The sequence below is a fragment of the Pseudorca crassidens genome, chromosome 16, assembly GCF_039906515.1.
Source record: "Pseudorca crassidens isolate mPseCra1 chromosome 16, mPseCra1.hap1, whole genome shotgun sequence".
Lineage (NCBI taxonomy): Eukaryota > Metazoa > Chordata > Mammalia > Artiodactyla > Delphinidae > Pseudorca > Pseudorca crassidens.
The window spans coordinates 78100946-78106945 of record NC_090311.1 but is presented as its reverse complement, the minus strand read 5'-3'; positions in this window follow the sequence as shown (position 1 = coordinate 78106945).

Here is a 6000-nt window from a genome sequence, read left to right as displayed (position 1 = left end):
ACATTTTTTGGTCCCCCTCCTTCTTTCCATTTCAGGGATTTCAGTTACATATTTACTAGGTGACTTGAAGTTATCCCACAGTTAATTTTCACTTTTTAAAAAAATTATTTTTTCTCTCTGAGTTTCATTTTCAACACTTTCAGTTGCTATGTCTTCAAGTCATTAATCTTTTCTTCTGCAATGTCTTATTGGCTGTTAATCCCAGCCAGTGTATACTTCATTTTAGGTATTACAGTTTTAATCTCCGAAAGTTCTATTTTGGGTTTTTAATATCTCCTATGTCTCTGATTAGCTTGTTGAACCTGTGGAATACAGTTATGATAAAAGTTTCAATGTCCTTCTCTGTGAATTCTAACATCTGTGTCAGTTCTGGGTCAGTTTCAATTGACTAATTTTTCTCTTGATTATGAGCCTACATTTTCCTCCTTCTTGGAAGCCTGGCCATCTTTGTATTCCAGACATTGGGCATGTACCTTGATGGGTACTGGATATTTTTATATTTCTATAGCTTATATTTGTATTTCTTGAGCTTCTTGGGATGCAGCTAAGTTACTTGAAAAGAGTTTTATTCTTTTGGGTCTTGCTTTTAAGATCTGTTAGATGGACCTGAGACAGTGCTTGCTTAGTCTAGGGATAATTATTTCACACTGCTGAGGCAAAACTCTTCTGTACACTCTACTGAATGCCCATGAAATGTAAGGTTTTTTCCCAGTCTCCCTGATAGGAACAAGCACTGTTACTGGCCCTGAGTGAGCACCAGGTACTGCTCCCTCTAATCCTCTCACGTATTTCCTCTAGTTGTCCTTTCCCCAGTCTTGAGTTATGTCCAACATGAATGTACCTATCAGTAAGTGTTATGCTGAGTAGTCAAGGGGGAAATTCCATGATCTCCAGGGACCCTTTCTGTGATGTCTCTATAGGACTCTGTCCTGTGACTTCCAGCTGTCTTGATCTTCTAGCTACATCTCTTCAAATCAGGGAGTCCACTGGGCTCTGCCTGGGTTGCCTTTCTCTGCACTGCAACCTGGAAATTCTCTCAAGGCAGTAAGCTGGGCAGTCATAGGAATCACCCTGTTTATATGCCAGCTCTCGGGGATCACTCTCCTTCTTTGCCTGGTGTGCAGTGCCTTAAAAACTGTTGTTTCATATATTGAATATTTTGTCTGTTTTGTTGCTGTTGTTATTGCTTCAGACATGAGGGTAAATCTGCTTCCTGTTACTCTGTCTTGGCTGCAAGGTAAAGTTGGCATGTATCCATTTAAAAATATTTACATGTTATAGAAAAGGCGTAGATTGGTTTGTGTCTATCCCTCATCATTCTGCAACTTGCTTTTTCATTTAAAAAAATTTTAAGCTTATTTCTGGTTACCTTTGTAAAATATTCCATTGCATGATTGTATCATATTTATCCATTCTCCTATTGATGGACATTTAGGTTGTTTCTGATCTTTGCTATTACAGACAATGCTGCAGCCAGCAATCTCATGCATGTCTCCTTGCATCATGTGTAAGAGTTCCTTTAGGGAAAGTACAGAAGTCAAATTGCTCTCCAATGTGACCATAGGAGTTTACATTCCTACAATGTACGAAGACTTGTTCCTCCACAGTCTCACCAATACATTATATTGGCAACCTTTTAAGTTTCTGCCAACCTGCCAGTTCATTATTGTTTTAATCTGTATTTCTCTTATTTTTAGAAGGTTGAGTCCCTGTTCACATTTTTATTTGCCATTTTTGTTTCTTCTAGGAATTCTGTTTTGTCTTTGCCTAACCTTATATTGAATTATGTTTATTGTACTTTAATTTGTTTGAATAAATGCTTAAAATTTTAGAGACTAATCTTTTATTTTATATATATAAATTATATATAATAGTCTATTTTATTGAATATAATTATAAATACAAGTATTTTATAATTATATTTTATTTTATATTTCATAATTATAAAATAGAACATTACATATATAATTAATTTCTCTAAGTTTATACCCTCTTTTATAATTTTCTATTTTCTTATGGCACAGAATTTGAATTTTATCTGGTCAGGTTTATCAGAATTTTACGTCTTTTGATTTTTCGACTTAAGAAAGCCTTTCCTGTTACCAAAGTTATTAAGAGATTCTCTTACATTATTTCTTAATAATTTTAAAGTTAAAATGTTTGACAGTTAGATATTTAATCTATTTAAAGCTTACTTTTGTGTATACAGTGAGGCAGGGATACAAATTGTATTGTTTCTATAAATATCAAAATATCCCAATACAATTTTTTGAACTGTCCATCTTTTCACCATTTAACTGTCTCTATCATATAGCAAATTCCAAAAGGATACACGAGTCTGTGTCTTAAATTTCTTTTCTGTTCAATTAATCCACTGTTACTATTGGTTTGTAAGATCTTGCTGTTTTGGAAGGCAAATCCCCTCTCTTTGTTACTCTTTTTCAATTTTATCTTGAATTTACCCTTCCATGAGAGTTTGCAATCAGGTTCCTGTTCCCCCCAAAATCTTGTTAATGTGATTGAGTTTGTAGTGAATCTTTAGATTCATTAGGGAATCATAACTATCTTTAGTACTGAGACCTCTAATCTATTAACATGGTATAGCTCTTTATGTTGTGAGATTTATTTTCACGTTTTTTTCAGTAAATCTTTGTAGTTTTTGCTATGTTTTTTACTCAGTTTTATTGAATTTATTCCTAGTTACTTGATAGCTTTCTTTGCTGCTGTAAATGGGATCATTTTTGCCCAGTTGGTTATCGTTGGTATACAAGAAAGCTGCTGGTGTTCAATCTGTTGAACTTTCTCTCTCTTTCAAGCGAAAGTCACCTATTAGTTCTAAAAGTTCTCAGTTGACTCACTTGGATCCACCTTTGTGTCTTAGCTTAGAATAAATTCTAAATGACAAGTTGTTAAACTACCTTTTTAAATGATTGGTGATTTTGTAGGTTCCTAAGTCACCAATTTGAACCTGTGTTCTACATTCTGGGGGTACAAAGCACAGGAAACTATGCTCTCGGGTGCTGACTGTGCAATTTTTAGTTGATCACTGATAATATTCATTTGCCCTTTTCTCCTCACAACCAAAACAAAACAAAATCTCCTCTGGCTGACTCTTATTAGTTGGGTTTCAGCTTTTAACATATAAAGTTCATCTCTTTGAACAGATTTTCTCTCAAAATCTGGAGCAAGACGTCAATTGTTATATATAAAGATATATAAGAAAGCAGCTGGAAATCATACTGAGTATGATAGGGCCTAAGTCAAGGCACCAGGACACACGTGTGAGGGGTGAGTGAGGATCCTGAGGCTGGCGGAGGATTTCTAGAACAAAAGTGCTTGCTGCCCAGCCTCACCTTTTCCTCTCTCTTTTCCTCTTCCCATCCCCCATGCTCCACCCACAGCATTCTAAGCGTTTTAGCCAAATACCATACTGAGAATCACCCACACTGTGTCATTCCCTTTTGGGGAAACCAAACACAGCACAAAAACTGTGGTTTTCTAGCTCATGTATCTTGATGGATAGATAATTCAAAGTAAGCTGATAGGCGAAGACAAGAGAGATTTAACCTCCTGTAGATAGAAGGGCAGGCATTGCATAAGTGAGAGGTAGAAGACCTTGAAAAACGATTTATGCTTAAATCAGAACTACAATGAGGTACCACCTCACACTGGTCAGAATGGCCATCATTAAAAAGTCTACAAATAGCAAATGCTGGAGAGGGTGTGGAGAAAAGGGAACCCTCCTGCACTGTAAGTTGGTGCAGCCACTATGGAGAACAGCATGGAGGTTGCTTAAAAACCTCAAAATGGAGTTACCATATGATCCAGCAATCCCACTCCTGGGCATATATTCAGGCAAAGCTATAATTCAAAAAGATACATGCACCCCTACATTCATAGCAGCACTATTCATAATAGCCAAGACATGGAAACAACCTAAATGTCCATCGACAGATGAATGGATAAAGAAGATGTGGTACATATATACCATGGAATACTATTCAGCCATAAAAAAGAATGAAATAATGCCATTTGCAGCAATACGGATGCAACTAGAGATTATTACACTAAGTGAAGTAAGTCAGAAAGAGAAAGATAAATACCATATGATATCACTTATAAGTGGAATCTAAAATATGATACAAATGAACTTATCTATGAAACAGAAACACACAGACAGAGAACAGACTTGTGGTTGTCAAGGGGGAAGGGGGTTGGGGAGGATGGACTGGGAGTTTGGGGTTGGTAGATGCAAACGATTACATATAGAATGGATAAACAGCAAGGTCCTACTGTATAGCACAGTTAACAATATTCAATATCCTGAGATAAACCATAATGGAAAAGAATATTAAAAAAAATGTATAAGCCTGTGCACCACAACTACTGAAGCCTGCACGCCTAGAGTCCAAGATCTGCAACAAGAGAAGCCACTGCAATGAGAAGCATGTGCACCGCAACGAAGAGTAGCCCCCACTTGCTGCAACTAGAGAAAGCCCACACGCAGCAACGAAGACCCAATGCAGCCAAAAATAAATTAAATTAAAAAAAAAAAAAAAGAATATATAGGGACTTCCTTGGCAGTCCAGTGGTTAAGACTCCATACTACCAATGCAGGGGGTGCAGGTACGATCCCTGGCTGGGGAACGAAGATAGATCCCGCATCCCACATGCCACATGGCATGGCCAAAAAAAAAAAAAAAAAGTATATGTGTGTATAACTGAGTCACTTTGCTGTACAGCAGAAATTAACACATTGTAAATCAACTATACTTCAATTAAAAAAAGAACTATTTCTGCTTAAACAAATGCACCAGAATGTTGTGCTCCTGTCAAACAGTATTCAAAGCAGCAAAAATGATAATATTTTCCTTAAGTTTTTCAGTCTCTCTGTTAACGTTTTTGAATACATCATTTTTTGTGCATATGTGCAAATCTACAAGGCAATCAATTTGTGTGAGACGGTGAATGCTTAAAAAGCCCACAAAAAGACATTTTAAAATTTCCGATTTGAGTTTCCCTCATATTTGGACAAGGATGTAAATTCAACCCTGTAGTAAATTACAGCGTATTGTAAAGATGAAATGGTCTCTTGGCCTGCATTCTCTCCTCGCCGCATCCTATCCTACACACAGCTGCCATACCAGTCCTCCAAAAACACCAGTTTTCATATGCCACTTTTCAAAAACTAGCTTCCTGGCTTCCTGTTGCTGAAAAATAGTTTCACGTGCTTTTGTATGGCATTCAAGGCTCTCCAGGATATGGACCCTCCCAAACATTTCAGTCCTGCTCATTTCTTTCACCATGCACAGGCCCATCTCCCAGCCATCCCAGCAAAGGCACGAGGCATCTCCTAGGCTTGTTGGCTCATTCAGCGGTGTCTGGAAAGGCTACTCCTGGGTCACTTGCCAACCCCCAGAGTCAGGAGGCAGGGGTGATGGTGCCACAGCCTGATCACATGGATTGAGAGCGGAACGATGGTTCTCCGGGAGTACACTGGGGGCATTACTATGAGAAGTTATGTGGCAAAACAGCAGAGACCCACTACCACTGCCTTAACATACTCTAGACAAACGTTCGCAAATATCTGTTCCAAAAAGGAGACAAATGAACTTACTAACTCTCATTTGCGCCTCTTCCACAACACACAATTCCCCAAGGGTATATCAAGCCAATTCAACCGAGAGACTGTCCCATTCTGGAACATAAGGAGTCTCCTATTATCCTAAATCCATATGCTATCATTGCAGGTCTAACCAGTTTGCTGGGTTCATTTACACACAATGTACAACAACCCTTTGAAATAAGGAAGTATGTGGTTCAACAATATAACTTTTTATCTCAGGTTGCATAAATTTAAGTAACACCCAAAATGATGTAAAATGAACAAAAACAACATATTTCAATGATGAATCAAATAAACTTATGTTTTGAGGTGCTGTTTTCCCCATTTGAAGATAACATTCCTTATCACCGTCATTGTCTGTGAAAAGACACAAG